The sequence below is a fragment of the Sceloporus undulatus genome, chromosome 4, assembly GCF_019175285.1.
Source record: "Sceloporus undulatus isolate JIND9_A2432 ecotype Alabama chromosome 4, SceUnd_v1.1, whole genome shotgun sequence".
NCBI classification, from domain to species: domain Eukaryota; kingdom Metazoa; phylum Chordata; class Lepidosauria; order Squamata; family Phrynosomatidae; genus Sceloporus; species Sceloporus undulatus.
Genome location: NC_056525.1, coordinates 38865433 through 38892879, shown reverse-complemented (window position 1 = coordinate 38892879; position 27447 = coordinate 38865433). Strand labels below are relative to the sequence as shown.

Sequence of the window (27447 nt, the reverse complement as noted above, 5' to 3'; positions counted from 1 at the left end):
AATTGGCAAACAAGCCTCAGCTGGCACCAAGGAGGGAATTTCCTACTTAACCACCTGTGAGATGCTAACTCAGTGCCAGAGTTTATTGCATGATTCTTTGGTGTGACTGCTCTCTGCACTGGCTCAGTGTATCTTGACTCTTGACCTTGGAATGAACTGGACTCTTGCTACCTTCTAGCTGACCTGACTCTGGACTGGACTGACTATTGTGATCTCTGTTCTCCTGACTTTGGCTTTCAGTTTGCTCTTTCTCTCACTCCCTGCAAGGTTTGTGGACTATTTCCAGCTGCAGAGCTAATTACCTTGCTGAGACCTCCTTATCGGCATGCGTTGGTGTGTGCTGGCAGGACAGACTCCACGTGAATTTCAGAAGGTTTTTTTTAGGCGAGGAATACTCAGGAAGTTGTTTTGACAGTTCCTTCCTCCGAAATGTAACCTGAAATGCCTGATATTCATTGGTAGTCTCCCATCCAAGCACTAACGAGGGCTAACCCTGCTTAGCTTCCAAGATCAGACGTAGGCAGCCTTCCTTTACTATTCTTGGAAGGGCTCAACAAACAACAGCTGCCCTGGTATTTCTTAGTGCTTGATCATTTAGTCAATTTCTGATTGATAATTCTTGAGGTGATCCAATTTGTCCAAATCATTTCCGGAGGAACTCAACCCATTTGGCTAATCAGGGCTGGGCTTGAACTCCCTCTCCCCATTTCAGGATTTATGAGTCCCCTCAAGTGTTATCTGCACAAAATGTTGTCCTCATATTATCTTCACCTGGCAGTAACTGACACACAGAGCATGCACATCTTTATTATTTATATGCTACATTGTTGTTTTTTCTCTGGGGAATTGAAGTGGCATATAGAGATCTGATCTTCCCTATTTTCCCATCACAGGAATCCAGTGAGGCTGATGAGGCTGAGAAAAAGTAGTTGGCTCAAGGTCACCCTGGTGAGTTCCATGGCTCAGTGGGGACTTGAATTGCCAAGTCCTAGACCAACACTCTAACCATCACACCAGAGAGAGAGAGAGAGAGAGAGAGAGAGAGAGAGAGAGGGGGTGGGGGGGGGGGGGGTGGCTGGAGAGGGAATGAAATGCAAGAAGAATGTTAAAATAAAGAAGGAAGCACAGCCATATGGTCAGTGGCATCACTAGGGGAGTGTGGTGGTGTGGACTGCAGCAGGTGACATCCCAGAGGGGGATGACACCCAGTCAGAGTAGTGAACACCCAAAGAGGAGGGGGAAGCTGCCTTCCGGGTCCCATATGGCCATGGCCTTGTGGGACTTGGAAGGCCAGGATGGTTGGGAGATGGATGCTTTCCAGGTCCCACACAGCCATGGCCACACAAGATCCAGAAGGCCGGGGGGACTGCGCCCTCACCTCCTTGCCACGGCGCCATTTTGTATGCTATGGCAGCAAGGGGGGAAGTGCTCTTTTGGCCCCAGAAGCACCATCCCCAGAAGCCCTGGCTCCTCGCACCGGGTGACACTCCGTGCAGGGACACCACTGCATACTGTCCAAAAGCAAAATTCAAGAAAATAAAATCTACTGGACTACTGAACTATCACTAAAAAGGTAAGCTTTTGTGACCTTCAGCACTCTTCATCATGTTGTCCTAGATAGAGAAAAAGAAGAGGCTTGGTGCTCATGTATGAGAACTGATCGGGTGCTAAGATACACAAGCAAACAATGGCTATGTATTCTGTGGACAAACCTTTCCTTGGGAACCTTAATGCTACAGAGAATGGAACTGATGATCGTTTGCACACTTCCTAGTCTCTGGAGCAACAGAAAACAAGCTTGCTCCCTCCTCAATATGACATCCCATCAAATATTTAAACACGGCAATCACATCACCTCTTGACCTTTTCTTCTCCCGGATAACCATAAGTCACTTCTCATAGGGCATGGTTTCCAGATCTTTCACCATTTTGACCACCCTCCTCTGAACATGCTCCACGTCCTTCTTGAACTGTGGTGACCAGAACTGGACACAATATTCCAGGTGAGGCCTGACCAAGGCAGGGTGATCATTCTGGGATGCTTCCCTTTTGCAACGTTTTCCTCCGGATCACCTCTACATGATGAGAAGAGTAAGGAAGGGGTTTTAATTCCTTCCTCACTCAGGGTTCAGGACTTTGATCCACACTGCCCAGCCCAGCCACCTGCCCCATCAGCCTTTCCACCTGGGTGACCAGATGTCCTAAGTGTAAAAGTGGATAAGGCACTTCAAAATGTATGACATTCAAGAAAAAGAAATGGTATGAGCAAATAAGAAAAATACTCATATAAATATAAATTCATGCTACTTATCTGTGGTGTTATTATGGGGTGAGGGAAGGGGGGGTGCAGTCCACATAGGATGACACCCTAAGGGGGGGGCTGACCCCAATGCTCCCCAAACATCTGCCTTTGGGCAGAAATGGACTGCGGCATTCACCTGTGTCCCTTTAAAATGCAGAAGAGATAGTATGAGTGGTGTGAGACTCAGAGGGAAAGGAGAGGCCCCAGGAGTTAAATTTAAATTTTAATTTAATTTTACTAAAGTTTTACTTCAACCACATGAAACTATGTAGAGATATTTTGTAGCACCTTTAAGACTAACTGAAAGAAAGAAGTTGGCAGCATGAGCTTTCGTGCACTTAAGTCTACTTCCTCAGATGGATTTGGAACCTTCTTCCCCCGCAAGCAAGGGCCATCACTTCTTTAACCAGCTTCAAAACGGAGTTGTAGACCATCCTGTTCAGAGAAGCGTTCCCAGGCATTGCATGATTGTCACTTGCTAGTTGATGTTCTTTTTTGTTGCCTGTTTTATTGAACCATTTCCTGTATTGCTATGTATTTTATATGTGTTATCCTATCATTTCTTAGAATGTATGCCATAGGAGGTTTACTCTTTTATATTTATTGTTTTTATGTACAGTGCTGTGCATATCTACAGCACTATATTAATTAATTAATTAATAATAATAATAATAATAATGTGCATGAAACTACGTATATGTAAATGCATTTAGGCTGTGTGTGCGATATTGTAATTTAAAGGTATAATGTTAATTTTGCCAGTTGTTTATGTCCCAATTATTACCATGACATTCAATAATATACAGGAATTACGATTGGTGAGTAACATTAGTACAAAAAACGTTACTAATGATTCTGTATGATCAATGGTAAGAGGTCAGGGGGGGATGACACCATGAGTTACTGCACCAGGTGACACCAAACCTAGGTCTGATTCCCACTGCCTTTTAAATTGGATTGAAAATTGGTTTCAACCAGTTCAAATGAGCCTGGTTCCTACTTGAACCAAATTGCTGAAGCGATTCGGAAAGAGGGAACATGGCTAGAGACCCATTTAACCCACGTCTTTTTGATGCTGATTTGTTCCATGTCTTTTTGGATAATTCGATTCCGTGCACATGTGAACCAGATGGGGATCGGAATCAATTTAAATTCACCCTTTGATCAGCTGGAGTGAGTCTATTTTGAATCGATTCATTTGTGAATGTGAACCACAAGTAGGTTATTTTACAGGGAAAAAATGCTGCTGGGGCAAATGTAGTGTGAACCACACTCCGCTGTCAAATTGATCCATTGATTCGGATCGCAAACCGATTTATTTGTAAGTGGGAATGAGACCCTAGTGGATGCAGCAGCCCACTTCTTCTCATGCTGCATCCACACTGCAGAAAAAATCTGGGTTGACACCGCTTTAACTGTCATACCTCAGTGCCATTTGAACTGTTGGAACTGTTGTTTTGTGAGACATTTAGCCTTCCCTGTCAGAGAGCTCTGGTGCCACAACAAACTACAATTTCCAGAATTCCATGACATTGAGCCTGGGCAGTTAAAGCGGTGTGAAACGGCATCATTTCTGCAGTGGAGACACAGCCTTACTGGTAATTAGATCCTGTATGTAGAGAGATCCTACGTAGCACCTTTGAGTCTAATGAAAGAAAGATGTTATGCAGGGCTAGCTGTGCTGGCCATTTAACAAATGCAAACAAAAACCCATCAGTGATGCCTTTACTGGCTAGCCAAAATGAACAATATATACAATATACTTGTTGCAAGCTTTCGAAGCTCCATGGGCTTCTTCATCAGGCAAGATGTTACAAACCAAACAGGAGAGAGGAAAAACCAACAACACTTGGAGATGTTAGCCAGCTGCCTGCATGCTGTTTCAGTCTTTAGTAAAGATGGCATACTGGGGGGAATATCTTTTGTGCAGGCAGGCTCCTGGGCAACAAATAGGGAGATTGTCACAAAGTCCAGGAAATTTAAAGTCCATTTGCATCTCAACAGGGACCTCTCTTTTGTGAGGCCACAGGCTTCTTTGTAGGCAGAGAACAATGGATACCTCAAGAAGCCTCCGTGTTTTTCCATCAGGAACACTTTAGTAGGTGTTGAGAAAAGAAGTTGGCAGCATGAGCTTTCCCAGGCTTCAGTCTATTTCTGCAGAAGCATTGGTTACAAAATGCTGGGCTTGCTCTGCTCTGCTGCCAGGCTGGATCCTTTCTGCAGCAGCCCAAGCCCTGCTTCCAAAGGGAGGACGTTTTGGCATGCCTCCTGGAAATGGAGGGCGCGTCCGGGAAAAGGAGGATGTCTGTCTGGTGGTGTCCCCCCCTTTGCTTTGCATAGATCCCAGGGTCCCTTACTGGGACTCCTGAAGCCCCGCCCCCGGGCCGTTGTCGGTCTCTCATTGGCTGCCACTCGGGCGGGGGCGGGGCCTCCCTTTGTGACGTCTCAATCAGCTGTTTGAACGTTCTAATTTCTCAGCCAGGATCAACTGGGGATTCAGCAATAAAACCGAAAAAAGAAACAAGAATAACCCTCAAGCTCCGGATCAAAGGAAGGCGAAGGGCCCTTGGCGATGGTGCCTGTCTTCTGAGAAGACCACTGGACTCGCCACCCTCACCTCCCTTTTATCCCCCTTTCTCTCTTTTCTTCCCAAGGGAAGGGTTCTGTTTTGAAGAAGAAGAAGAAGAAGAAGAAGAATTTTCTATTATCGACCTGGGCTGACTTTCCATTAAAACTACCTCAAATACAGACTCTTTTGCCTCAAAGCTGGTGCTTCTAATAATAATAATTGTGGGTTTTTTGTTTTGATTTTTTGGGGTGTGCGTATCCGTGTGGCGTTGTTTACAAAACGTTTGATGACATTAAAGGCAAGGTAAGTGTGGCTTCTCCTCCTCCTCCTCCTTTTCCTTCTCCTTTTTCCCCAGTGTGTGAGCCAAAGGGTGCATCCACACCGAGAGATAACCCGGCTTGAGACCGCTTCAGGCTGTCATGGCTCCATGCTCTGCAATTCTGGGAATGGTAGTTTGTTGTGGCACCAGAGCAGGGTGACCAGTCGTCCTCCTTTTCCAGGACCCGTCCTCCATGCCTTGCCTGCTCCCCAGGAGGAACTCTAGAGTGTCCTCCATTCTGAGCCGGACTAAGAAGCACCAATTTGCATTTATAGGAGTGTTTTGAGTTCAGGGTGACCAGAGGTCCTCCATTTCGACTTTCTCTCCAGGAGGAGTTCCAAACCGTCCTCCATTCTGAGCCTAAGAAGCATGAATTTATGTTGTTGTTGTTGTTGTTGTTGTTGTCATCATCAGTGTCTCACCCGCCTCTCCCTATGGATCGAGGCAGAGAACAACCACAACGAAGAGCCACAACATCACTTAAAATCCACTTCAGTTTGGATTTATAAGGACATCACATCCCATTTAAGAAGGACAAGTGTGTACGCTTTTCTTCGGGAATGTCCTCTGTTTTTGCTGGCACTGGGTCCTCCATTTGGCAGTGCCTTGTCCTCCTTGGCGGCGGTGAGGACATCGGATCAACCTGGTTGTTTTTCAGTTTATATGTGTGTGTGTGTGTGTGTGTGTGTATGTGTGTGTGTATGTATGCCGGTCTGTGACCGTAATAATGACGAACTGAACTATCTATCTATCAATCTATCTATCTACACACATACACATATATAAAATGTCACACACACACACGTCAAATGCCTGGCTTCTAGGATAGGAAGGGAATGGGAAGAAGAGAAGAGAGGCTCAGGTATTCTGAATCTTGGAAGGAGACGGTTTCTGTTTACTGAAAACCTCCCCCCCTCAAAAAAAAAACCCCTCTCTGTTTATTCCTTGCATGCCTTTATTATATGGAAGAGAAGCCAGAGTCAGATGCTCTTAAAATCCGATTTCTCTTTCCTCTGGCCTTTAAACCATTGCATAACCTTTCCTACTAGGATCGTGGGGCTCCTTCTCTTTGCGAATCAGGGCTTCGGTGGGAAACAAAAGACAGGGGAGAGGGCCAGAAATCGTCGAAGGGAAGGAAGGAGAAAGATAGGATGATGGAGAGAGAGAAAGAGAGAGAGAAAGTAAGAAAAGAGGATTATTATTTTTCCTTTCTCAATAGGAATCGAGTCTTTTTCTTGGCTTGCAAAATGCAGAGATCTGCCCCTTTTGTCTTGGCTTTCTTGGCTTAACAGCCATACCAAGGGGAGGAGGAAAAAAGGATGCAGAGGAGAGAAGGAAAGAAGGATGGAAAGAAAGAAAGAAAGAAAGAAAGAAAGAAAGAAAGAAAGAGGGGAAGGCAGCCAGCAAGACGAGAAAAACACCCATTCCCTTGTTTGTGTGGCGCCGGGCTCCTTGAGGTCAAGCAGGGAGGGAGGATGGAAAAATTTGCTTCATGACCAATTGCAGGCTGAGGAGCCTTCCTTCTCCGCCGGGGCCTTGGCGAACTACAGATCCCAATCCCAGGGGCGGTCTAGGATCCTGGAGATTCGTAGTTCCCTAAGGCACCACCATCACCACAAAATGCTGGGTTATTGTGAAGAGGAGGCATGTTATTCGTGGGGCCATCAAAAGTTAAATTAATTTTAAATTTTAAATTGAAATTGAAATTAAATTTTAATCCCATTTGCCAGACTTCTCTAGAGAAGCCTAAGGGGTGAGTCACACTGCAGAACTAAATCCACCACTTTTGGCTGCGTCCTCACTGCAGAAATAACTCGGTTTGACACTGCTTGGGCTGCCAGGGATTAATGAAATGCTATGGCATTCTAGGAAATGTGGTTCTGTGAGGGATTTAGCCTTCTCTTCTTCCCACCAAACGACAAGTCCCAGAATTTCCGAGCCTTGATCCAGGGGACGTTAAAGCGGTGTCAAGCCGGATTATTTCTGCAGTGTGGATGCAGCTTAATCCTATCCAGGATGCTTGATCTTTGGGGGGGGGGTCTCTTTTATTAAAGAACTGATTAAGACGAAAGGTGGGTTCTGGTTTCCTATTGGCTGCCAGGGATTGGAAGCCTGGGATGACGTAGGCTCTATTTGCATATGACATTGTGACGTCACAAAGGCCCTTCCTCCTTCCCTGCCTTTGCCAAGAGGGATGGAAGTTGTCCTCTCCTGACCCCAGTGGAAGAAGGTGGCTCCATGTACTGGAGCACTAGAGCTGAGTGCATTCCCAGGATAATGGGATAGGCCCAGCCTGGGCCAGATATTTTTATCTTTGTGGAGGAAGGAAGGGAGTAGAGTTGGAGCAAACCAGGGAGAAGCCAAGGTCTTGATGTCCCTCAGGCTCATCTTTCCTTATCCATTGCTTGGACCTCTTGGATTTCAGGCTCATTATTTGATCCAAAAACACACTGCAGAAAGAATCCATTTTTGACACCATTTTATTAACTGCTCTGGCTCAGTGCTATGCAATCCTGGGACTCTTGCAGTTTTGTGAGACGTTTAGCCTTCTCTGTCACAGAACTCTAGTGCCACAATAGAATTCCATAGAATTTTATTTAGAAAAGCTTTTTAAATATATCATCAGGACAAGGTGGCTTTGATATGGAGTGCCTGGCTTAGGTCCAAAACACACTGCAGAAATAATCCAGGCTGAGACGGCTTTAACTGCCCTGGCTCAGAATTGTAGTTTTGTGAGACATTTAAACCTTCTGTATCAGAGAGCTCTGGTGCCACAATAAACTACAATTCCCATAGAATCATAGAGTTGGAAGAGAGCACAAGGGCCATCCAGTCCAACCCCCTGCCATGCAGGAACTCTCAATCAAAGCATCCCCAACAGATGGCCGTCCAGCCTGTGTTTAAAGACTTCTAAGGAAGGAGACTCCACTACACTCTGACGAAGGAGTGTGTTCCACTGTCACACAGCCCTTACTGTCAGGAAGTTCCTCCTAATGTTGAGGTGGAATCTTTTCCTGCAGCTTGCATCCATTGCTCCGGGTCCTGTTCTCTGGATCAGCAGAAAACAAGCTAGCTCCCTCCTCAATATGACATCCCTTCAAATATTTAAACAGGGCTGTCATGTCACCTCTTAACCCTTTCTCCTCCAGGCGTCTCCTCATAGGGCATGGTTTCCAGACCTTTCACCATTTTAGTCACCCTCCTCTGGACACACTCCAGTTTCTCAACATCCTTTTTAAATTGTGGTGCCCAGAACTGGACACAATATTCCAGGTGTGGCCTGACCAAAGCAGAATATAGTGGCTCTATTACTTCCCTTGATCTAGACATTATACTTCTATTGATGCAGCCTATAATTGCATTAGCCTTGTTAGCTGCCACATCACACTGTTGATTCATGTTCAACTTGTGGTCTACTTGGACTCCTAGATCCCTTTCACATGTACTGTTGTCAAGCCAGGTGTCCCCCATCCTATATCTGTGCAATTCATTTTTCTACCCTAAGTGCAGTACCTTACATTTCTCCCTGATGAATGTCATTTTGTTAGCTTTGGCCCAGCTTTCTAGTCTATTCAGGTCATTTTGAATTTTGGTCCTGTCCTCTGGGGTATTAGCTACTCCTCCTAATTTGGTGTCATCTGCAAATTTGATAAGTATGCCCCCAATTCTGTCATCTAAGTCATTGATAAAGATATTGCATAGCAGTGAGCCCAGGACAGAACCCTGTGGGACCCTACTGGGTTCTGTCCTAGGCCCACTTCTATTTGACATCTCTATTCAGCACCATGATTCCCTAGCACTGAGCAAAGGCAGTTAAAGCGGTCTCCAACTGGATGATTCCTGCAGTGTGTTTTGGACCAAATGTTTTTATTTAGAGATGATTTGAAGTGTTTTTACATTCTTTTTGTAAAGTTGTTTTTTTTAAGTTTTTTTTTTAATTCTGTGAGCCTCCTTGGGTCCTTTTCTGGGAGAAAGGCAGCATAGAAATGATTTTTAAAAAATTCCTTAGTTTGCATTTTCAAATGCAGGACTCCGTAAGCCTGAGAGCAGGGAACTGTCCAATTAAAAAGAGTGTATGTACAGCGTTGTGTAAATTCACAGTGCTTTATAAATAAAGGTTAATAATAATCATAATCATGGGCATAGTAAGGGAAGGAAAGCTTTTCATGTGCTGACAAAATGGCAGGTGGTCAAATGTGTGAAGCCATGAAGTTGAATCCCATTGTGGGAGAAAGGCAGGGTATAAATCCTTGAAATAAATAAATAAATAAATAAACAATGGGGCTTTAAGAAAGGTGCCATTTGGAATGGGTGTTAGTGGCACCTTAGCAATAAATAAATAAATCTTTGCAACCCTCATCCTGAGGGCATTAAGGTGAAAAGTGTGGCCTCATAGCCCTTTTTGAAAAATGAAGCTATATTTAAATGTTTTAGCTCTGTGGTTTCCATTTCACTGGAGTGGTGAGCTCATGTCAGGTTTTACCCTTCACTTTAAAGGAGCTGTCCTGGGTTCTGAATCTATTTTGAGGGGTGAGTATCAACAGCCCTAAGCATCAGCACTCCTAAGTAACCACCATGGATTTACTGCTCCACCAAGATGGAAACTACCAGCTGTCTCTGTCTTGGCTGTCCAGTAGATAAGGAAGTGGTGCCATGCTCAGTTGTCTCAACAGTCATGTCTTTAAAAACACTTACAAAATTTTGCATCAAAGCCTCAATTCTGCAAGCCAAAATGCAGATTATCAATATCCTACATGAATTATTCTCTCTCTCTCTCACACACACACACCGTTTTATATGGTTTCTTCTTCCATAGAGAGAAAATAAGGAAAGTCCTGAAGACATGTCCTACTCTATTCACTGGGGGGAGGGGGGGAATCACATTTGGTAGCCTTGGTGGCTGTTGAGATTTCTCTAGGAATTGCCTGCTGCAGCATAATGGTTAAAAAGAGGGAAACTGTACTTTTTGAAAAACACTATGAAGTACACCAAAATTATATTGGAGGCACTGGTGTGTACTTGCCTTGAAGTTATGTGATCATTGTTCTGGTTGTACTGAGTTAGTTAACCAGCAAGGTTCCATTTGCTGGTTTAGCAGGGTCAGCTCATCCATATTATTATTATTATTATTATTATTATTATTATTATTATTATTATTATTTATATAGTGCTGTAGATTTGCACAGCACTGTACATACAAACAATAAAATAGATAAGAGTAAACCTGCCCATAGCTTACAATCTAAGAAATAATAGCATAAAGGCAAACTAGGCAGCTGCGTAGGGTGGCAAAATTTAGTTGGCTTTTTTTGTATATTTTTTTGGGCTTTTTGACTAATTCTCAATACTATGACGAGAGATTGGAATCTAAGTTTTATATCACGTTTAGCTTTAACAAACAAAACAGCACAAATCCAGGGGTGAAAATAATTATGAGGGGCGACAGGGGGTGCCAAAATATTTCTTGCCTAGGGTGGCCAAATACCTAGAGCCGGTGCTGTGGTTTAGGGAACTCACTTCATGTTTACTGCTCCTGAAAGGCTTCACTTTTCACCTTCACAAGTGTTTGCTTGTTTGCTAGGGTAGCCTTTAACAATCTGATGTTTTCTAGATGTCTTTAATCATAATTCCCATTATCCCCATGCTGTTTGGAGGTGATGAGATTATTGATGAACATATCTGGAAAACACCAGGTTGTAGGAGGCTGAGCTACTACCTCTCCAAAAGTGTGGCTGTCTTAATCTATACCTACAGTTGCCCCCCCCCACATTTGCGACTTTGACTTTTGCTGATTTGATTATTTGTAGTTTTGATTAATATGTTCTCTCTAGGAATCTCTAGGTCCAATGCAACTCTGCTAGAAGGTGACCACAGAGTTGTGCTGAAAAACCTAGAAGTTCTTAGAGGAAACAGTTCTCAAGGCATTTGTAGGTCCTCCAGCATGAGTCTATGATCGACTTCTGGCAGATGTTGACTATAGAGTTGCACTGGAGGACCTGGAGATTCCTAGAGAGGGGTTCTCTTGGGTAAAAAGAATAGTGTTTTTTTTATTTATATTTTTTCCACATTCATGGGTGTCCTTCATCCCTAACCCCAGTGAATGTGGAGGGACCACTGTTATCACATGCAGGAATTGAGTTTTCTCTGTTGGACCTGATCAGTTTTGACCAACTCATGGAAAGAGCAAAGTTGGCCTGTCTGTGCTGGATATGAAGGAAATTTATCACTCTCACCTCAAACCCCCCCCCCCCTTTGGGTATTCAGCTAATCTCATTGCTAGCTAGTTGCTGTTGTTCTTCAGGTCATACTTCAGATGTGATTTACAGCCGACTAAAAGGCAGGATCCTTCAGAGCCTAGGAAAGGTACTTTTTCTAATTACAAGATTCAGAATTCCCCAGTGAGTATGACCATTGCCAAGCTGGCTGGGGGATTCTGGGAATTATAGTTCCAAAAAATATTCCCTCTCCCCCTCAAGAGTTTCCCTGAAGCACTTAGTCATTTATTGATAAGTGTGCTAAAGTTAACTGCTGGTATAATAAAACTGTAGAACTGTGCCAAGCTTTTGTCTGCAGCCATGTGTATTAGGAACTCCTCAGAAGTTAATCTGTATCCATATTTATTATATTGGTTACACTTCTGTTCTTTCCTTCAAGATCAAAGCAGCAAACATGCCTCTACTCCTCCCCACTTTATCTTTACCTTTATAGGAAGGTCAGGATGAGAAAAAGTGTCTGGACAAGGTCGTCTAATGTGTTTTATGGCTCAGTGAAGATTGGAACCTAGATGCTCTAAATCCAAGTCAAACACAATAACAACTATACCACACAACTGGCAGACACTAACATATCCACTGGAGTCTTTTTGGTTAGTCCTAGCTAGAGCAGACCTGTTGAATCAGTTGTTGAATGTGAGTCAACACATAGGTCAATTTAGTTGATTCAGTGGCCCTATTCTAGCTAGCACTAACAACAGAAGTTAGGCTGTACAGTGGCTTGAAAATGAATTGCATGAGTAAAATGGAAAGTGCTGCTGTGCTGTTCATTTTATATTGCTTTTCATTTAGGGTTAATTGCCTTTGAAGAATTGTGGGTGGCAGTGGTGATAGTCCATCTCATTCAGAAACACGGGGTTCTGCCTTCACGTGCTTGAAAGTTTTGGATGAGGACTGTGCAACATGTGACTAATTATGGCAGTTTTAGATCCCAACTACAATTGAATATAGACACCAAAGTGAGGGGTGAAGCTATTCTTGACATAGCTGTGCAGTCTGAGTAGGAAGTGATGAAGACTGCCTATCTCAAGCTGCATAAGCCCTGATTGCCTTTGTTCTCTGTGGTGATGACTGGATAGATATTCTCAGATGTGTTTTGGAAGGTTTCCCTGGGTGAGTCTTTAGTGTTCATTCTGCACTCAAGTATTTGGAAAGAGTTTATCTGGGGGAGGGACATTCTCATTCTAAATAGGTATTTTGCCACTCTTATAATAGCTCTGTTCAGTTCTAGAAGCCTTGTCCCAGTTAATTACAACAATAAGAGCTACCCACTTCTCCCTGGCTACTGTGTAATGTCCTTGTGCAGCAATAGTCTTTGTTCATTTAGGCCGCCCCCACGTTCATCTTACCTAACAGGATTATTTTAGGGAGTCAGTGTGATTAACAAAACAAAGAGATTGGGAGAATGAGAAACAAACAGTACATTTTATTTCCAGTTTTCATGCTGATTAAAAACCTTTCAAGAAGGCTGGATTCTTCAAAATAATGTGCAAGAGACAGATACCATGATATTTCCCCCTCTTTTCCTAGGGAAGACAATGGAATAATACCTAGCTTCCTGGTGTTTCTTGCAGTGATAAAAAGATAGTACTTGGAGGCTGAATACTGTGTTAAGAAAGCTTACAGCAGGGATAGTTTTTGGAAGATAGTTTTTGGACACTGAACACTGTGTAATAATCTGGACTTAAACTATAAAGGGCTTTGTAGGTCATCACCTGCATTTTGAGCTGTGCCTGGAAGCAAACTCAAAACCATAAGGCAGCTTTGCTTTCTTTTTGTCACTGATATGATTCAGTGCAAAATTTGGTTTGCCTGGGCAAGTATTTTTATTTTTCATCACAAAGTACAGACAACCATGATAACATGAAGAAAGAGGATGTTCTTAACAGTTCATCCTGCTGAAAAAAGAATGAATGAATAAATGAATGAATGAATGGAAAAAAGAGAAAGAATTACTAACATGCAATGTAAAGGGTGCTCAAAGATGCAAGCCCTTCACATTGTAAGACAGAATAAAAAGACTGTAGTTTTTCTAGGGCTAAACTAGTTTGCATGTGTGTCACTGGAAGCTTCTTTTTCTGACAGTAAATACGAGCTGATAGAGAGGGCTGAACAGACTGCCTGCAGTGCTAATATTCTAACTGATTTGCAGTGTTTCCCAAATTGCATTTTCCCCATGGTTGAAATTGGATTTCAGCTGGACAAGCGCTACCATTACGTAGAGAGGGAGGGAGGGAGGGAGGCAGTTGCCTTGGGGAGCAGCAATGGCAATTCTCTGTCTGTTCCTCTTAACCCTCTGTCCCCAACACTAGCAACAGAGCTTTGTGTGCCACCTACATCTATCCTGATTCTCTAAATTAGCCTGCTGCCCTCAAGAGGGTGAAGATGAAGGATGTGATGGAGGAGGATGCTATTCAGCTCCAACTACTGAAGTCAGATTCAGCTAGCAGCCCAGTTAGCTTCTTTATATGGGATGGAAAAGGGGGAGACAAATTGTTACTTTCAACTAGAGTAGACCAAGTTAACAAAGGGAAGTTAACACTTACATAAGTTCCATGGATTCAGTCACTTCATTGATTTAATTCTTTAGTTGAGACATTTGGGATTTAGGCTGTTTTATTCATTGCCAAACATCTTGGGCTTGCTCATGCAGAAAAGTTTACTTTTAAAACCTAGTAACCCCAACCTAGTACTTTCTGGATGTGTTGTACTACCTACCCATCAAGGTTAGCCAGTATGAAGAATGGATAGTTTGGGGGCTAATGAAGCTTGCAGTAAAAAATGCAACAATGTCTGGAGAAGGTTGTTTTAGAGTGTGCAAGAATAAAAATTACCCACAATTTATTTTGCCTCCTGGCTTTCTTTGTGAATCACACTTTAGGTTAGAGAACAGCAGAAAATACAACAAAATGCAGGGTTCCTTATACAGATTTGGAACGTTGAAGAATTTAGTCTAGAGATGTACTCAGATGTTTTACCTGCAGCAGAGTCTGTGTGGAAGGAAATGATGGCAGAAGGCAGAAGCAAAACAATAGACAGAAATTACAGGAAAGCAGATTTTGGCTGAATGTTTGGAGAAGCTTCCTAATACTAAGAACACAGGCTACCCTGGAGGTGAGAGGCTTTATTTCTTTGGAAGTATTTAAACAGAACTGGATGGCCATCTGTTAGGGATGTTGCAGTTTTATCCTGCACTGGGCCAGAGACTGGACTAAATCAGTGCTATTCTAAAAGGTGTTCCACAGACTGTAACTAGTCCATGAGCCATTGGCTTCCAGTCTTCAGTGAGTTTCCAGGAAACTGGTTCCTGGCACGTTAGGGAAAACAATGTCTAGTCCCCCACATCAGATAGCATGAGACACACTGAACTATATGCCTATAATGATCCCTTCTGGTTCTAATATTCTACGGTTTTAAATGAATCACATGAATGCAGAGTTGGGCAGGGCCCCAATGTTGGTAAAGTCTGGGGACTCTCTGGAGTCTCCCATTGATAAAATTATTTTTTTACTGTATGTTAGCAGCTGTCCTCCAGTATATGATCTGGCAAGAATCTGTGCCTATCCAGAATCAGGAGCCAGGGTGGGTGCATCTATACACAGGAGCTTGATTCTCACAACAGAGCTTGGTGGCACCAGCTTTCTTTTTCTCTCTGCTGGACCAAGAGAGAGGGGGAGATAGAGATAGAGAGAGAGAAAGCCTTTGTCTCCCGGAAAGCATAATCTCCTCTCACTGTGAGCAGATGGCCCCTGCTAGGCTTATTGATGGTCTGAGCTGTGTCACTTTCTTTGCTATGTGCACAGTGGGGGAGAGGGGAGTGCCACACAGTTATCCCCTACTTCCCACATCATGCTGGGACAGATTGCTCCAGAATTTGGGTCACATAAATACACAATATATTGAACCAGCATGCTTAATTTGCTCCAGAGTTGTGTGGGTGAGTGGGTGCCTGCCTTCTCATGCCCATGCCCATGCCAGAACCCCTTGGTAAAAATTTCCTGTGTTTCTATTCTCAATTGTGGATTTCCACCAAAGCATCCACTGTTGGAATAGATCCACTGAATCAATCAACCTATGTGTATTTAGCATTCAGCAATTGATTCTATAGGTGTTGGCCATTGGAACTAACCCCTAGAATCCAGAACTTGCATGCCTATTAACATGACTTTTGAACAGAGTTTAGTAAATGGCGGATAATTTCTATATCAATTGTGGGAGAGGCATGAACTCTAACCTTTACTTAAACCCAATGTATTTTCTGCCTGAATAAGGCCAGTAAAAGATCAGCAAGACCACCTCTTCCAATGCAAGCCACATAAATCTTAATCCAACCAAGATTTTTTTGGCATCTTCAGCAGAAAATCCCACTTCTGAAGTACAAATGGAGCAATCATAAATAAATAGATAACAATTTTCTGCCTATTTTTTGACTGCAGAAATTAGCTATCTGAGGAGGTTTCTTAATTCTGCTGTGTTGATCCTGATCAACAAACTAATTCTAACAGTTTTCAACTCCACTAGGAGGAGATCTTTGGTATGACTGGTAAGTCTTGTTATTTAAAACTAAACTATCCTCAGATACTTCATATTATAACAAGGATAGCTCGCAACAATATATTGTTGATAGAGGGGAAATCCTCCATCCTTACCTACTCTGATGTTCTCAGAATTACAACTGAACCAGAGTGAACAGGAAAACATGAGGGTTGAGTGGAAGCAGCAGGAAATGACACCCATCTCTTTCATACTACACATTTGTAGCACTATGGTTCCACTTTAATTGCCATGTGTGGATCCTACAGAATCCAGAGGTCTATAGTTTGAAGCATGGCACGGAGCTGAACTAGATGACCTTCTGGACCCTTCCAACTCTGAGATTCTATGACACTAGAGCTTTCTTGCACAGAATTCCAAATATTTTATGAAACTACAAATCCAAGGACTCAATGGGACAGAGTCATAGCAGTTAAAGGGATATAATGCTCTAATGATGTAGTGTGAAAGAGACAATAATCATTCACACTAACCAAAAAGTTGCATAGAAGCTTTTGCTGTCCTAAGTGACTGAATGTGTCCAACTATTTAGAGGCAAAAGCCCTATGTTTTTAAAGAAGAAAAACAATGTAGTAAGCATATGTCACCCTTTTCTTATTTGCTTCTGTACCAGCAGTTACGTATATAGTATGATTTCAAGACTCTTTAGTCATTTGGGAGGATGTTATGAAAGGGGTTCTGGTGAAATGTTAGGGCCCTTTGCTGGGTGTTCCATGATGAAATCTTGCAGACCTTTGCTAAGAGCATCCTCACAGTATGTCTGAGTCTCTGAAAACCAAGATTACCAATGGCTTGTAGTGCCTCTAAAATCAGGTTCAACAGGGTTTTTAAAAAAGATAAATGAGAGGAAAAATAATTCAGAATCTTCACTTCAAGAGATGAATTTGGTAGCATTTGAGCTAACTGAAAATCTTTGCTAATATACTGGCTTTTAGATGATGTGAGATTAAAACTTCTCTGACCATTGGCCGTACAGGCAACAGCTTCTGGTAACTGAAGTCGAATAACATCTGGAGACCCAGATTTGGGGCCTACAGGTACTGTATATCTCAGTTAATGAAGTAGATGTGTTCTTGTGCATTACTTCTTTAATGAACATTTGACACCAGAATACCCGAGGTAAAGATAATATGGAAAGAATAGGAGTCCTACACCACAAAAGAGAAGAGCACTTCAATATGTTTTAGCAAGTTTTTTAAATTGAGAATCAGTGATATGTATGTGTCAAATGAAACATGCAGGTCAGGTAAGCCTTGCATAAGTTTACAAAAAACCCAAACCTTCAAGAAACCATTTGATGGTATCTTCCAAAATGCATCTAGGGATGATTTTTTCCTTTTGTCACTCTCTTATTATTTCCATTTTGATAGGCAAACTTATAGACCTATATATTTGTGTTTTTACATTCTGAAGGTAGCTGGTAAGACAGTCTCAGCCACTCTCCCTTTTTCTTCTTTTTTCTTGTTCATGCAGTTCAGTAAGTCCCTGTATTGGATGAAAGACTGGAAATAAGATAATAATACTAATACTAATAATAATAATAGGATTCTGGTGACAGATATTGTTTTCCTTGACTATTGTAGGCAGGTACACATGGCTAGAGTGCTAGAGTAGAATCCAGCTCTTTCCCAGCTGAAGCTTAATTGCATGGTTTACTGAAGTTCTCCCAGCCGTCCTTTACTGTCCTCCCTTACCCAATGCTGATGCTGCTAGCTGACTTCCATCTAGACAGAAGATGAGGAAGAAAAGACCAGCTGGATGGGCATATAACAAACATTTGTAAAAGGCAACTTTTTGGCCAGAGGCTTTGTTAACTGAGAGATACTTTGTTAACTGAGATACTGAAGTACTGTGTTGGCAGCATACATCTCCAATCTAGATTTAGGATGCAAGAGAGGTCTCTAAAGGAGGAAAAATCAATTCATGAACAATATAATCACTTTAGTACTTGGCAGCCACAGAAAAATTCTAGCTCATTCATTTGCAGCTGCTGCAGTGATTGCTGACCTGATCATGTGAATCAAGTATGTTGAATCTTTTATCCTGTGGGCCAAATTGTCTCACCAGATCATTTCATTTGGCCCACAGGGCTTTCAGCTAGGGAACCCCTTTTACCCAAAGGAGTGGTTGCTGTCTCAAATCCAGTTTTTTGCTTACTATTTCTGAGATTTCTCCTAGTATGATAACAGTTTAATTCAATGTCTGGTTCAATATCTACATGATCATGAAGGAACTGATAGTCAACATAAACTGTGTGCAAATGATTCTGAGACTAGACCTGTGGTAGCAAAACCCTTGCAATGAAAAGTGAAATGAAAGACATCCAACTATCTTTTTTTAAAAAAAGGTAAGAACCCAAGTGATGCTTTGCAGAGGATTGTATATTGTTCTTGTTCCTGCTGTTGCGCCGAACTTTTCCACAAAGTTTTAAGGAGCTAGGAGTGAGGATATTGTGATGACTGTATTGTAAAAATCTTTTAAAATGGGATATATTTCCCGAAAGTTGCAATAAATTGGAATCCAAACACGAGAGCTTTGAACATCTGGTCTAATTTGATGGCTGTAGAGATGGCCTCTAGCATACCCTCCAATATTTTACAGGTGAAAATCAGGACACGTGTGGCCAAGCATATCAGAGTGTGATCAAGAGGGCAAAAGCTATTAATGAAGAAGAACACACAAGCTAGGAGAGGCTGGAGCAGTTTGCTTTTGCCTGAGCCTACTGGGAATAGCAAGATCCCAACCCTTCCTCTCTTTTTGTGCCCTGCCAATTTGAATGGAAACTACTTTACACTCTGTTTGCATCAACTGTTGTAAAGAAAGCTGAGGAAAAGGGGAGAGGGAGTGGGTGGAAGAGAGAGAAACTGACATTTTAAAAGCAGCTGGGTGACAAAAGATTGAGAGTGACTCTCCAGATTGGGTCAGTTGAAGGATATGCACTACATGCTTTATCATTAGACATGTGTTCTGTCCAGATATTATTTTGGAGAGAGAGGAACTGCACCCAGCATTACAGTCTGTGTCACACAGAATGCCTTGTCTGTCCACCTCATGATGCTGATGTGTTAGGTACAGATCTGTGAAGGAAAGTCCTGCTGATCCTTGCAATCTTGAAGGAGCCTGATGGTATAGGATTCTTTTTTTCCTCTCATGATGATCAGGTACTTTCCCTTTATCACTCTTTGGAGACAATATTTTCCAAAGTTTGGGGGAAAATTACTTTTGGGGGAATCATTATTGGCAGCATGGCCACTGCCTATGTTGGGTGTGGGATTCTAGGAGATATAATCCAAAAATGTAGCATTCCCAGATTCTGCGTTTTTCACAGAGGCAGGGAAGCATATTCACTTTTTTTTACAAAGCAAAAACATGGCTTGTTTTTCCTCTTACTTCTATGATGGTAAGATATGCCTTATCGTGAGCTAATAGTTGGTCGGTCAGTCAGTCAGTCAGTCAGTCAGTCAGTCACTCTCTCTCTCTCGCTTTCTCTCTCTCTCTCTCACACACACACACACACAGAGAGAGAGAGATGCATGGACCACTGCTTCCCCCATATATTCCCTTTATTGCCTGGATGAATTACTTTCCCTTTTCTCCTTTGCATCTGTACCATCTGCATTGCTCACATTTTCCTGTCTCTCATTGCTGTGTGACACTAATGTGCCTTTCCCCTCCTTTTCCCTCTGCCGCCTGCCTGCTGCTACTGCCCCACAATCCTCTTTTCAATGTCACTAATGGGACTGAATTTCAGGAGGGATTTGCTGATTGGTTGAAGGGCTGGAAAATCCATCATTGTCCTTAGTAAGAGCACAGCTGAGCTTGTTTGTGAAGGGCTCTGACTCAAGGCTGGGACTGAGTGGGCTTTAAAGGGAGCTAGGCCACAGCACATGCAGGTACTCTCTAAAAGGCTCGTATTCAAACCAGGCATTTATATTAACAGCACCCCACCCAAAACACTGTTAGTTTCCAAGCCATATCTGTAGTCCTCAGTGCTTTTAATTCTGAGAACACTCTGCCATTCATACAAAGTCTTCAACCATATCACAGAGAAAATGTCACAGCCACCTCTGGATATAGAGCTTTTCTTTTTTGCCTTCTGTGCAAAGGAAGTGCTTCCCTTGCTAAATATCTGCTTCCATATCTTCCAACTGTGTCCCGATTTAGGGGGAAACGTCCCAATTAATCCTCTGTCATCCCACTTTTCCATCTGCCTTTAAAATGTTCCAGTGTCTCTCTCCCCCTCCCACTTTCCCACTTTTTTCCTCAGCTTAATTTTGTTGCTGCAAACTGAGTGACCCATCGAGGATAGAGGAAAGAAGGGGCAGGATCTTGGCCTTTCTAGTACAGTGCGCCCTTGGCTTACACGGGGGATCTGTTCCGGCTCCCCCTGCGAAAGCCAAATATTGCGCATGCTCAAGCCCCATTCAAGTGAATGGGGCTCATGTATGCGGCAGTGCGACGGCGTGATGGCGCATGGGCGCTGCCCCATGCACCCTGCATGCTCAAAGCCGTATATAGCTCAAACAAAAGCAAACTGCTGCAGCCCTTTCTAGCTCGCCGTTTATTCCTCATTAATAACATTTGACATTTTGATCACACTCTGAAGTTGCTAGACTACCTGTGTCATGTCACTTCTGAAATGCTGAAAGGTCGGTACTCCTATTCTATTAGAACAGATAAATAATGGTTCCCAATTGGAAAGGGGGTCAGGCAAGGCTACACATATCACCCTACTTGCTCAACTTGTATGCATAAAATATCATATGTTTAGACTTAAAAGGAGGAAGAGTAAAGATAGGAAGAAGGAACATCAACAAATCAACAAGGATATGCAGATGACACAACAATACTAGCAGAAAACATCATGGACTTGAAACAAACTAGGTAAGATCAAGGAAGAAAGTGCAAAGGCAAGATTGCTGCTGAAGATAATGAAAACAAACATAATGACCACAGAAGATCTACATAAATTCAACCTAGATAATGAAGAAATCAAAATAGTTAAAAGTTTTCTTGTACTTTGGATCAAATATTGATCAGAATGGAGACTGCAGTCAAGAAATAAGAAGATTAAGAATGGAAAGTGAACAGGAAGAAAATCAACTCATTTGAGATGTGGTGCTGGAGAAGAGTGCTGGGAATACTGTGGGCAGTCAAAAAGACAAGTAAATGAGTCTTAGAACAGATCAAGCCTGAATAATCCCAGAAAGCCCAAGATGATTAAATTAAGGCTGTCATACTTTGGCCACATCATGAGAAGCTCATTAGAAAAGACAATAATGCTAGGAAAGGTAGAGGGTAGTAGACAGAGAAGAAGACAACATGCCAGATGGATAGACTCTATCAGTGAAGCTACAGGCCTGAACTACAAAACCTAAACAGAGCAGTGGAGGTTAGGGAGTCTTGGAGATGTCTCATCCACAGAGTCGCCATGAGCTGAGGTCAACTTGAAGACAGCTATTATTAAAACTAAAAACATGAACTTTGCCTGTTAGAAATCTGTCTGTCTGTCTGGGTCTGTTCTACATTTTGCTGTCTGAGGTGAAATAGCAGATAGTATCTTTGTCCCTCACCAAAAGTCAAAGTCATAATCAGGGCTAGGAATGTTATAGTGGCAGTTGAAGTAGAAAATCCCACAAGACTTTCTCTTCCAATAATATATTAAATAATGAATGACATATTCCCTTTCATACTATAAAAATATCTGCTGCTTGGGGCATCTCCTTCACTCTACCTAATGGTAACACTATCTGTCTATTTACTCATCCTGCATGTATCTATCCAACCTTCTCTACCACAGCTCTCTTGACAGGAGAAATAGACCCCTCCCCCCCATGTCATACTTCTGCTCCCTGCTATGGAGAATCAAATACCCCATCCCTATTCCGAAGTATATAGTATTCAAGGCAAATAAAGTTGTTTTGAAACTTTGGGCTGCTGCTGCCTCTGATGATGATATCATCACCATCATCATGCAAGCACCTCTCCCCCCCCAAAAAAATGGTGCCTTGCTTTACTCTGCCTAACAACAGGGTAGCTTACAGTAGGAAATCCTTGTAAATGCAACTGTTTAAAGTTTGCATCAAATACTTCAAACATAAACCTACCACCTGCTGCAAAATCTTTTCCATATTAAGCTGGAACACGTATGAAGCCCAGAGTAAATACATAAATACTCACAAACATCTTTTACCAACAAAAAGAGGAATCTTTGACATGTTTATGTGAAAGCAAATCTTGTGAAATTCAGCAGGAAGTATTCCCATATAAGTGGGCATTAGAGTTCTTACCTTGGCATTAAGTCCTATGGAAACAAATGGGTCTTATTTCTAAATAATCAAATACAGGAATGAATATAACAGATACATGGTGAGTATAAATAAATGGCAGCTTTTTCATCTCACACACCTGTGAGATACACCTCCTTGCTAAGCTTCTCCTGCTCCTGTAGGATTCATCCATTGGTGCCATGGTGTATGTGTGTTTGCTGGCATCATAATGGCATTACAGCTCCCTCCCCAGGTAATTGCTGCAAGCCATCACTTGTGTAGGTCCCCAAAAGATAGTGAGTTAAAAGTTTTTGGCAAAACAAGGGCCATCATTATGCAGGAGTAAGGAGCAGGTATCAGCCTTTGAGCCAAGTCACACTGTAGTGCAAATCCAGTTGGACAGAACTGGTAAGATGTGGAGACTAGGCCTTCTGTAGTCAGCAAAGGTGATGGAGGGAACTGAGGAAAAAAGCATCCATACAGACAGTTGTGGGGCAAGTATCAATCTACTTGAAAGCTGATGGGATTTTCCAGATTTTGACTCATAAATTACCTCCCAATACTGATGAGCGAAGAGTCTTCATTTCTGAGCTATTAAATCTTACATTACTTCCTGTGATGCATTTGATATTGTTACATCATCTAACTGTTTGGAATATTAATTCTTGGAGGTGGAAGGGAAGTGTAGCTTCACAATTTGGGGATGAGAGGGAGATTAGCTACTTATAGAATCATGCAGTTGGAAGAAACTATAAGGGCCATTTGGTCTAACCCCCTGCTATGCAAGAACACACAGCTGAAGCAGTGCTGAGAAATGGCCATTGAGCCTCTGTTTAGCAATCTTCAAAGGAGACTCCACCACCTTCTAAGCAGTCTACTCCAGTGACAAACGACTCTTCTGTGAGGAAGTTCTTCATAATATTTAGGTAGAATCTCCTTATAATTTGAATCCATTATAACATGTCCTAGTCTCTGGAGCAGCAGAAAACAAGTTTACTTTATCTTCTGCATGACATCCTTTCAAATGTTTAACAATGGTGATCATATCACCTCTCAGTATTCTCTTCTCCAAGCTAAACATGCCCATCACCCAACACGTTTCTCAGCTTAGTTTCCAGACCTTTTACCATCTTGGTTGCTATCTCTGGACATGTTTCAGCTTGTTAAACTGTCATGCCCAGAACTGGACAGGGTATTCCAGATGAATTCTGACCAAAGCAGAATACAGTGTTACTATTTTGTCCCTTGATGTGGACACCATGTTCCTGTTGATCTATTCTAGAAATGCTTTGGCTTTTTGTCTGCTGCATCACACTGTTGGCTTTAGTTTAGTTTATAATCTAGTAAGATCTCAATCCTTTTCATATGTGCTGTTGTCAAGCCACATGTCACCTAATCTATATTTCTACATTTTGTTTTTTCTCCCTAGATGTAGTACCTTGCATTTAATTTATTTGTCATTTTTGGTCCAGCTCTCCAATCTATTAAGCTCATTTTGAATCCTGATTCTATTTCTGGGGTTATTAACTACTAATGCTCATAGAAGTACTCTGTGACTATGTTGCAGTTTACAGGAGTTTATCTTAGTGATGATAGAACAACCAGCCCTCAGATGGCATCAAAAGAGACTTGGTAGATTGTTGCATTACAAAGAATGCTGTAAATATCTAGCTTAAAAGAGATAGCTTACTGTATTGGTTAAGGTGCCAGACTAAAAATCAAATTAGGTGTTAAAGAGAATGAGTATTCCCTGCAACCAACTTGTTGCTGCTGCTGCTGCTGTTGAAATAATGGAAGTTCCTCAGTGATATACACTTTCAGCAATTAGACCTGCAAATGAAGCCTGTGTTTATCTGCCAATGACAAATCACAGTCCAAAACACACTATATATAATCATGTGCTATGATAAACAGACATTGTTCACCACTTGAGGGAACACTTCTAAAAACATGCTGAGTGGACTGTGTAGGATTCTAGTTGACCTAAGGCTGCCATTCTATATCTGCTTATCTGGGAATAAACTCAACAGGACTAACATTTGAGTAGACATACTGTATTTAGGATTGCACTTTTGGAAGATCCAGGTGCAAATCCCTACAGGCACAAAATTTACTGGTTGACTTTGAGAACGATGGCTACTTTGCCAAAAAGTTGGCAAAAAGAAATATAGATTGCTTAACATTTTTCAAGAAATGATTTCAATCCGTCACTGTTAAAAGGCCCTAATGATATAATTGCTAAGGCAAGTTCAGAGCTAGTGTAGTATTTTCTCATGTTTAAGAACACTCAACTTTGAACTAGGGATTTCCAGTTTTAAATCCCTCTTCAGTTCATGAGGTGACCTTGAAATAATCACAGTCCCTTTGTACAGGATTGTTGTGAAGGTAACCTGGGATAAACTCCATGTAAGCTACTCTGAGCTCCTAGAAACAGTGAGGTGGAGGGGGGATTGCAATGCACAGAAGCAGCCATGGGGTTTAAATTGCAGTCAGAAAATTACAGGAAGATTGCTGGGAGAAACTTTGCAACAGCAGAACTACTACTCTGGGGAGGCTGTAAAATCTCTTTCTTTGGAGTTCTTCAAAGAAAGGATAGGCTGACTTTTACTGTAGAAATCTCTTCCCAAAGCGGAACATCACAGTGGTAGTGATGGTGGTAATAATGGCAGAATGCAGAATATAATGTGTGCTTGAGCTTTCAAATTGCCTGTTGACTTATGGTGACCCCATAAATTTCTTAGGGTTTTCTTACACTCTTTCTATAGAGTACAAGATATTCCTGTCTCCTGGAGCTTCCAGTTTAAACTTCAACACATAGGAAACAGAGAAAGAGGAAGGAAGCAAAGCGAATAGTAAATATGAAACAAAAACATAGACATAGTTTTTTGTGGGTTTTTTTGGGCTATGTGGCCATATTCTAGCAGAGTTTCTTTCTGATGTTTCGCCAGCATCTGTGGCTGGCATCTTCAGAGAATGCTTTGCCTGGAAAAAACATGGACATTTCATTAACCCACCCTTAGGCTGTGTAACAATAAGAGCACAGGAACTAGGGGGTTGTGTCAAAGGCCTCACAAGTAATATAGATTTTAGGAGGATTTGGCTGAAGTCAGAGAAGTGATATCAAGCAAATGTTCTAAGGAGGTGCTCCCAAGCCTACAGGGCTGCAAAGAGAAATTGTAGAGGCTTTTGAGCAAGCAGAAGACCATTCCATAGTGGAGATGGAGAAGCCAGAATCATAGACAGAGATCTTTGGGGCTTCAAGATGCTTATTTGGGGGAGGGAGGACCAAAACTACTACTACCCCTCCCCCCCAAATGACCATGCTGGTTGGGAGCTTCTGGTGACTGTGGTTGAAAAAAAAAGAAAATATTTGTCTGACTACGATTATCTCATTTTACTTACTCTCATAAATTAATATCTTGAACTGGTGCTTAACAAATCTAGTGCAAAGCACAGGATGTCATGCTGGGTTTAGCAGCACATGTGTGACAGGAAGAGATCAACATAATTAAAAGCAAATAGAGGCTGTAGGGAAACCCTGTTGCTTGGGTCACTGTGGTGAAGGAGAGAGCTCAACTGTATAGTTTGCGGGCCTACTCCTCTGTACCTGATTAAGATGCTACCCTTATCTATAATGACGATTCTCTGTAAATAACCACTGATGTATTTATTGAATTGATTGTTGGATTTTATGACTGTATTCTATGTTTTTATCAGGTTGTAACCCCACCTCGACCCGTAGGGAGAGGCAGGGCAATATAAATAAAAATTTAATTATTATTTATTATTATTATAGTTGGAGGTGTTTTTCTGCACAGTAAAAGCAGGGCTGAGGCCTACACAAAGGCACCATCTTGGATCTGTTATTGCAATTGTTTTGTCAAAAGTCTCCTTGCCGTTGGTGAGCAGAGAAATTGAGATGAACCAGTTCACTTAATCTGTCAAGTGAAGGAGAAATCCTGGAGGTGCAGATCACCACTAGTTGTGGTTATAAGATGACAGCTTTTTTCTCTTGTCTTTAAATGTTCTTTGCTTTCTGTGATGCCACTACAACTGCCAAAGCAACAGGTGTACTGGCAGTCTACTCACCATTTTGCATGCTCCATAATGCCACTTTTGGGGGATGTTACAAGGAGACCCTCCCCCCAAACAAAAACATAGCAAAGAATGTTTGAAGAAATGTCTTTAAAGTGAACTTAGGCTTCTAGGGTATATATAAAAAGAACCATTTAAAATGCCTTTTTTCTGAAAAATTAATTCTGGATTAATTTATGGATTAGTGGATTTTGGTTCAGCTCTGATTGCTTCTATTTAGGATGCTTAACTTCCTAATGGTCTCCTATATTAATTATTAAATTGCTGAGGAGAAACTGAACTTGTCTCTAATGAAAATGCTTATAATACTCCTTGGCAAACCCTGAAACACCTTTCTCGTCAGTCCTGGGAAAGACATACAGCTAATGCTGTGCCAAAATCTTACTTGCACTTTCCTAAAGATTTACTACCCTCATGAAAAAAGGTTTTGATTTTTCTTAGTCCTTCTCAGGTCATTTTAAAAAAAATGATCATCATTTGGCAGGGACAGTCCCAATTAATCACACCATACTTTTTTCAGCTGCTTTTAAAATGTCCCATTTACTTTCTCCGCCTTCCACCTTCCATTTTTGTCCTCCGCTTGCTCCCATTGATGCAAATTGAGTTCAAAATGCAAAAGTAGTTTGTACTTAATTAACTCAGTGGAGTGAGAGAAGAGGAAGGGTGGAATCTTGCCTTTTCCAGCAAATTTGGACAAAAGCTGCAGGCTCTCCTGGCTTGTGCATTCTGCCTCATTTATAACACACACACACACAAGTTATAACCTCTCCTCTTGACTACACTCTGATGTTGCTTGGCTATGTGTGTCCCAGCTTTGATCTGTGACGTGTAGGAGGGTATGGTATGCATGTATTTTTCTGTTACATATCTCTTTCATCACTCTGCAACTTCCCTGGCTGCCCATATTTTCTATAGGAATATTTCCCATGGGAGAGGAGTTACCTTCTCCTTGGCTTTGGCTGAAGTGTGGGAAGTTAGTGAGGCTTACATGATGTTGGAAAGATGATTGTACAGGAGGCAGCAGAGTGCAGACATACACACACACCTAGGCTCACCTGATAGGGTAA

The 27447-nt window shown here is 42.0% G+C and overlaps 2 protein-coding genes across 7 annotated transcripts in view; both read left to right on the top strand.

Annotated features, from left to right (window-relative positions):
* ITCH (itchy E3 ubiquitin protein ligase) overlaps positions 1-27447 on the top strand; it is a 603853-nt gene that overhangs the window by 316769 nt on the left and 259637 nt on the right. The window lies entirely within an intron of this gene.
* Positions 4763-27447, top strand: part of TP53INP2 (tumor protein p53 inducible nuclear protein 2) — a 41115-nt gene continuing 18430 nt past the window's right edge. For 2 of the 5 annotated variants that reach the window (XM_042465851.1, XM_042465850.1), the window contains exon 1: positions 4764-5174. The gene's annotated coding sequence lies outside the window, so the exon portion shown is untranslated. Of the gene's footprint in view, positions 5175-5994; positions 6372-9687; positions 9721-27447 lie in introns of those variants that run through there. The other 3 variants (XM_042465848.1, XM_042465847.1, XM_042465849.1) reach the window with 3 other exon arrangements.